Below are 8,450 nucleotides of genomic sequence, written 5' to 3'. Positions count from 1 at the left end.
CTGTCACGACCCGACCTACGGGCCGCGACGGGTACACGAGGCTGACCACCGAGCACCCCTTATTCTATTGCTTAACCTGTCTTTGTTCATTTCTCTCATCGTGTATAATCATAGAAAACGACTTTCGTATAGAACATATTTACTTATATAACGTAGGCCCTTTGGGCTATCAAAATAATACTAATAATAATATACATAGGCTTCCATTTACATAATGATTATGGGACCATACTACCCACACATACGTATCTACGAGCCTCTACTGGAATACTAGACATATGGACGGGACAGGACCCCGCCGTGCCCAAAATACATGTACACAAAATGATGTCTCGAATAGCACCTCCGAATAAAGGAGGGCTTCGCAACTCCGCCGACGGCTACCGTGAATCGGCACCGTCTCCCCGTCTACCCGGGCATGAACACAGCGTCCAAAGAAAAGGACGCCAGTACGAATATTGTACTGAGTATGTAAAGCATGAGCAGTAATGATGGAGAAACATAACGGTAATATATGAAATCGCATAAGATGGGAGACATTAACATTCTCTTCATAGTACTTACCTGCTTTCCGTAGGGACGTTCCATGCTCTATTTCGTACTCGTATACATACATTTATGTCTTTTACTTAATTACCTTTCGTATCTAGTCTCCTGTCATACTCATGCTCGTACCACGTACTTTGCATATACATGGCCCTTACTCGGCACTTACATAGTATTAACATATCCGTACTCTAATCACTGTCATATACGTAGCATAAGCACACTCGTAAAGATATCATATACTTATCTCATTCGTACTCACAGGGACGTGATGCATATGACGTAATCATACATATGACATAATCGTATTCATAGGTCGGTACCATTCGTACTCGTATTCATATAGATTAGTATCATTCGTACTCGCCCTTCGGCTCGATGGAATCGCTAGCATACGTACCGGCCCTCTCGCTCGATGACATTACCGGTATACGTACTCGGCCCTCTTGGTCTCGATGGGATCACCGGATACGTACTCGGCCCTCTTGGGCTCGATAGGCTTAGGATTATACGTACTCGGCCCTCATGGGCTCGATGGGCTTAGCAAAGATACGTACTCGGCCCTCTTGGGCTCGATAGACTTGATGGCATCCGGAGGGAGACGGTGCTGATCCCTAGGAGCCAGTAGCTGATTTGTGAGCATTCCATCGTCCGGAGGTGCTATTGACTATTCTTTTGGTACACATTTGTATATCCATATTTTGGGCATGACGGGGTCCTGTCCCGTCCATATGTTTAGTACTCTAGTAGAGGCTCGTAGATACGCATGTGTGGGTAGTATGGTCCCATGGCCTCCATGTATATGTATGTATATGTATATATATATCTTTTTGTTAGCCGAACGGCTTATGTTTATAAAAGCGATTATGTTTTAAACGTTGAGATATTCTCATGAAATTGGACAAGCATTATGAATGAGAGCATATAGATAACAGCATGAGCGGTGTTCGGTGGTTAGCCCCGGATACCCGTCGCGGCCCGTGGATCGGGCCGTGACAGACGTGCTGGTATCGAGCTGTGTTCGGCCCTAGAAGTGTCTACGAGCCGTGTCTAGTAGAGTCTTGTTTATGGTGTGTTGCGCGCCACGCTAATAAACAAGAGGCTACAGGGCATTTACGAAAAATGACCATCCTTCTTTATATGAGATCGTGCGATAGAGCCGTGCATAAGATATTATACTCCTTCCTAACGAATGTGCTATGATTTCAGAAATGCCGCCAAAAGCTAAAGCCGCCCAGAAGGGCAAGACTGCGACAAAGAGGCGGGCGGAAAGAGAGCCGCCTATGAATATAGATGAAGGGAAATCACATCATGAGGCCTTATCTAATGCCTCCACTACTCCTCCTATCACGGAAGGACAAGAAGGGGGCTTCGTTCCAGCCCTATTCCTCCAGCTTCCTCCACCGGTTCGTCGGCCAACAAGTAGCCGAGGCTATTAATCTATTGACACAATTGGTTGCCGCTCAGGCACAAAGGCAAAATGCGGGCCCAAGTGATCGGTCGGCTAGTACTAGGGCCCGTGACTTCATGAGCCTCAATCCTTCGGAATTCTTTGGATCAAAGCCGGATGAGGACCCCCAAGACTTCATCGATGAAATGCTGAGGACGCTGCGGATTATTCATGCTTCTGAGACCGAATCAGTAGAGTTGGCATCATATAGACTCCGAGATGTAGCAGTTTTATGGTACAACAATTGGATAGCGTCGAGGCAGGAGAATGCGCCTCCTCCCGTGTGGCAAGAATTTGTTGATGCTTTCATTCGCCACTACTTACCTCCCGAGGTCCGCCGAGCTAGAGCTTTACGTATTTCTGAATTTAAAGCAAGGGAATATGAGCGCCCGGGAATACAGCCTCCAATTTAATTCCTTGGCCAGATACACTCCTACAATGGTAGCCGATATGGGTGACAGGGTATACAGGTTTGTGAGTGGCTTAGGGCCACACTATTTAAGGATTGCTTGTCAGCCTCGTTGCAGGACGGGATGGACATTTCCCGTATTCAAGCCCATGCTCAAAATTTAGAGGGCAAAGAACCTCCGGCAGAGGGTGATCGCGACACCGATGTAGAGACAAGGCAAACGGGCAAGATCTACGGCGCACGAGGTGATTATAGAGGTGGATCGGCGCGACATATTCCGACACTCGTGCCGTCGGTGACGAGTGCACCTCCCCGTTCACGGCGGGAGATCGTCATTCCTATCGATCCGGGGGTCGAGTTCGAGACCCAGGATCTCGGTTGGGGAGATTACGCCGGGGAGACCACCGGTTCCCCGATGCAACCGGTGCGAAATTGCACTCGTGGCCATGTCGCCGTACGTACGGATGCATGTTATATTTGTGGCGAGGTAGGACACTTGATGCGAGATCGTCCTTCGAGACATGGCAGAGGTGGGGCTCGGCCCACGGTGGTCGGCAAGTTCTTTTTTTTCCGTACGCCCGACGGCGTACTCCCCGCATTTCATCGGCCGAGGTAGAGGCGAGGGGGAGCATCTACATCGTGTGCCACACGCCCCGATTATATGCTTTTAGCCGGACGGCAGATCTCGAGTCGTCCCCGTACGTGGTTACGGTGTATATTGTCCGTATTCTCTCATGATGTGTATGCATTGATAGATCCCGGGTCCACGCTATCTTATATTACTCCATATGTTGCTAATCGTATTGGGGTGAAGCCCGAGCCGATTAAACCTTTTGAGGTATCTACCCCGGTTGGTGATCCCGTGATAGCTAAACAAGTGTATAAAGAATGTATTATTGTGATATGTGATCGCCAAACCAAAGCTGATCTAGTCGAGCTAGAAATGTTAGATTTTGATGTAATTATGGGTATGGACTGGTTGGCCTCATGCTATGCTAATGTTGATTGCCGAATGAAATTAGTTCGATTCCAATTTCCGGGAGAGCCCGTGCTTGAATGGAAGGGTAATACGGCAACCCCGAGGGGTAGGTTTATTTCCTACCTTAAGGCGAGAAAGATGATAGCTAAGGGCTACATTTATCATTTAGTCCGAGTTCATGACACCGAGGCAACATCGCCAACTCTCCAATCTGTCCCGGTGGTAAATGAGTTTCCGGACGTATTCCCAGATGAGCTCCCAGGCCTTCCTCCGGAAAGAGAAATTGAGTTCACTATTGATGTGTTGCCGGATACTGAGCCTATTTCTATTCCTCCTTATCGAATGGCTCCGGCGGAACCGAAAGAATTAAAGGCCAGGTTGAAAGATTTGCTCGAGAAGGGGTTTATTAGACCCGGCCTCTCCGTGGGAGCACCCGCTTTATTTGTGAGAAAGAAAGATGGCTCCTTACGAATGTGTATTGATTATAGATGTACCGAACAAAGTGACGATAAAGAATAAGTATCCTCTTCCGAGAATTGATGATTTGTTCGATCAGCTACAAGGTGCCAAGTGGTTTTCAAAAATAGACTTGAGGTCCGGATATCATCAAGTGAGGGTCAGAGAAGAAGTTATTCCCAAGACAGCTTTTAGAACAAGATATGGCCATTACGAATTTCGAGTGATGTCGTTTGGGCTAACTAACGCTCCGGCGGTATACATGAATCTAATGAACAATGTATTCAGGCCTCTCTTAGATCTATTTGTGATAGTATTCATTGATGAAATTTTGGTGTATTCTCGCACAGAATCTGAACATGCAGATCATCTACGTATTGTCCTTGGAATTCTCTGTACTCGGGAGTTGTATGCAAAATTTTTAAAGTGCGAATTCTGGCTAAATTTCGCGACATTCTTGGGCCATGTGATTTCAGACGATGGCATTAGAGTTGATACTCAGAAGATAGAGGCTGTGAAGACTTGGCCGAGGCCTACGACGCCTACAGAAGTTCGTAGTTTTCTGGGTTTGGCAGGTTATTATAGAAGATTCGTAGAGGGCTTTTCATCTATTTCAGCTCCATTGACGAAGCTAACTCAGAAATCAGCAAAATTTCAGTGGAATGACGCTTGTGAGCGTAGCTTCCAAGAGTTGAAAGATAGATTAACCTCAGCTCCAGTTTTAACACTCCCAGAAGAAGCCGATGGCTATGTTGTATATTGTGATGCTTCCGTGTAGAGGTGTGTGTATTAATGCAAAGACGGAAAAGTCATTGCTTATGCTTCCAGTACTTAAACATGAAAAAGAATTACCCAACTCATGATCTCGAATTGGTCAGCTTATTCATGCCTTGAAAATGTGGAGACATTACTTGTATGGCGTACATGTTGATATCTATACGGATCATAAGAGTCTTCAATATATTTTCAAACGAGAAGGAGTTAAATCACGCGACACGAGAGGCGAATGGTTAGAATTATTGAAAGATTATGATGTGAATATTTTATACCACCCCGGAAAGGCAAATGTAGTAGCGGATGCACTTAGTCGCCGATCTATGGGCAGCCTATGTGAAGTGCCCTCGGAAAGGAAAGAAATGATACATGAACTCCATCAATTAGCAAATCTTGGAGTGCGTATAATCGACTCAGGTGATGCAGGAATTAGTGTTAATGATCCTACAGCTTCATCCTTGAATATGGAAATAAAAGAGCGACAATGCGAGGATCCCAAATTGGAATATTATAAAGGTGTGAAATTTCCAAGAGAAAAGTCACCATTTGAAGTTTCGGCAGATGGGGTTCTTAGATATCAAGGCAAGCTATGTGTGCCAAATGTGGCAGAATTACGTCGTCGAGTCCTAGAAGAAGCTCACTATTTTCGGTACTTTATTCATCCAGGAACGACAAAAATGTATCATGATCTTAAATTGATGTATTGGTGGAATGGCATGAAAAGAGACATAGCAGAATTTGTGGCCAAATGTCCGAATTGTCAGCAAGTAAAGGTAGAACATCAAAAGCCAGGAGGGTTACTGCAGGCAATAGAGATTCCTACATGGAAATGGGAAGTGATCAATATGGATTTTATTGTAGGATTGCCCCGTTCTCGAGGCAAGTATGATTCGATATGGGTGATCGTGGATAGATTGACAAAAGCAGCTCATTTTCTCCCAGTCAGAATTACATACTCAGCAGAAGACTACGCGAGGCTATACATCAAGGAAATTGTGAGACTTCATGGTATTCCGGTATCTATTATTACAGACAGAGGAGCACAATTTACAGCTAAGTTCTGGAAATCCTTCCAAGAAGGCCTAGGTACTCAAGTGAAGCTCAGTACGGCATTTCATCCGCAAACTGACGGACAAGCCGAACGCACTATACAGACCTTGGAGGATATGTTAAGGGCATGTGTTTTGGATTTTGGCGGTAGTTGGGATGACCACTTACCCCTAATCGAATTTGCCTATAACAACAGTTACCATTCCAGTATCGAAATGGCTCCTTATGAAGCTCTGTATGGAAGGAAATGTAGATCTCTGATTGGATGGTTTGACGTCGGAGAAGTACAGTTGATAGGCCCCGAATTAATTCAACAAGCGGTAGAGAAAGTCAAGGTGATCCGAGATCGATTGTTGACAGCGCAAAGTCGCCAAAAATCTTATGCGGACAATCGCCGACGAGATCTAGAATTTCAAGTTAATGATTGGGTGTTCTTGAAAGTATCACCGATGAAAGGAGTGATGAGATTCGGTAAGAAAGGGAAGTTAAGTCCTCGATATATTGGACCTTAGAAAATCCTCCGCAAGGTGGGTCAAGTAGCGTATGAATTAGACTTACCTTCAGAGCTTGAATTAGTTCACCCAGCATTTCATGTCTCAATGCTCCGCAAATGTGTTGGAGATCCCACAAAGATTGTGTCAGTAGATGATGTTCAGATTACAGAAAAACTAGCTTATGAAGAAGTGCCTATTGCCATATTAGACAGGCAAGTACGAAGGTTACGAAAGAAAGAAATAGCTTCAGCCAAAGTCTTATGGCGAAATAACAATCGGGAAGAGGTGACATGGGAAACGGAAGAAAAGATGAGATCCACATATCCGCACTTATTTCAGCCCCCAGAAGAGATATATGATGAGACATCGAGGTTATAAGGTATGTACGCTTTATTGTTATGTATATGGGTCGTGTGTGGCCAATTTATAATGTTGTTATGTTGTAGCCCGGTGAGGCAATGATATTATGGGTTGTTGTGACAGGATGGTATCGCCATATTATAGGGGAAACTCTGGCGAAATTTTTCTAGAATTCCTAGCGGTTTAACATTCGAGGACGAATGTTCCCAAAGGGGGGAAGGATGTTACACCTCAAAAATTTCCCCTTAGCGTACAGTGAATAGACTAGCGAGGGGTACGACGTATACGAGGTTTGGACAAGTAAGAACTATCATGTGATGACCCTAATTAAGATTTCCAAAGACATTAGACTTGAAGAAAGAAAGTTGTTAAGAGAAGCGAGCTATAAGTTGAGAGTATCGGATAAGAAGTACGAGTATTGAGTTAATGACGTATAAATGATGCCCCAAGGAAGAGTTATAACATCCCTTAGAATGATATTGAAGTGTTGAACAAGTGTTAAGAAGGTTCCATAAGGATCGAGATCAAACGAGTCGACGAAACAACCCTCGGAAAACCGGGTAGACATACGACCCGGACATATCGGCCGTATAAGATCTACGGACCGTATGTCCGGCCGTAGATCTAGCCCGGAAGACATGATGCACTGGACCGATATACGGTCCAACATACGGTCAGTAGATTTTATACGGACCGTATGTTGGTCCGTATATTCCCATCGGGCTCAAGTGTATTTTATATAAGGGACATTTCAATTTTCATTCCATTCATTTCATTTCTCACCTCCACCATCCAAGAAGCCTCTAGAGTGTTCCAAACACTTCATCCATGAGAAAACAATAGAAATCAAGGATCAATAACAAGAAATCAAGAGAATCAAGCTTAAGAAACTCCATTAAAGCTACCAAAGTCAAGGAATTCCAAGAAAGGAGAAATAGGGTTTTGTGCTAGAAGGTATATCATCATTCAAGGTTTATTCCTCTACCATTTGAGGTGAGTTTCATGAACTTTAAATGTTGTTTGAAGTATTGTTAAGATGAAACACTTAGATTATGAAAGAGTATGGAAAATGGGTCATAAATGGGTGAATAATGCCATTGTTGAATAGTAGTTGAGGTGAATCATGAAGATGGTTATGTTGAGATTGTGAATATGTTATAAATGATATTTAGAGCATGGAATGAGTATTATAAGTGAATAAACGTGACAATGAACCTTAGTCATGAATATGGAGAATTTAGGTGAAATTATGAAATGCGAATCATGGAAATGAATGACGATTGTTGTTAGCGATATTGTGATGGTTATTATGAATGTTGGGAGTTGATATGGAATAGGGAGGAAAGTAGTATAAACAAAGGAAATGCTGCCCGAATTTCTATAGCTTTAATGAGTATGCTTTTGTGACGATATAGCTAATGTCGATACGAACTCTCTTGAAGGTAAAGACGAGGACGTCAAAGGAGAACGAGCAAGCTATAAAGTAGTTAAGGACAAAAGGTATGTGAGGCACTACCCTTCCTCCCAAGGCATGAATCCTATGCATGATCTTCCTCTTCTTCCATAAATCTCCTATGCTTCTAGAGATGAAAGTCTAAGTTCATGAATGACGAGACGGGACAAGAAATACGCTATGAATACGGTAACGACTCTAGAGACCACGATATGATGTTCTTACGAAATCAATAATGATGACCACGATCCATTGGCATTCCTTCTTATATGTACTCACCTTAAATTGTAAATCCCTCCAAGGTAAGATATGGTGCTTATGCTTATTCCATAACATGACCGGGGGTTTACGACTGTCACACCCTGATTTCGCTAGGGTGTGATGGGCACCCGACCCCACATTCGGAGCCGAGCGAACCCACTGACTCGTATTACATACATAAACTTCCGGACTCTTAGTTAGGCAAAAATGACAAGTAC

This window comes from Lycium ferocissimum, chromosome 3 (genome assembly GCF_029784015.1).
Source record: "Lycium ferocissimum isolate CSIRO_LF1 chromosome 3, AGI_CSIRO_Lferr_CH_V1, whole genome shotgun sequence".
Classification (NCBI taxonomy): domain Eukaryota; kingdom Viridiplantae; phylum Streptophyta; class Magnoliopsida; order Solanales; family Solanaceae; genus Lycium; species Lycium ferocissimum.
The sequence above is the reverse complement of the archived record's forward strand: the minus strand, read 5'-3'. Positions refer to the sequence as shown.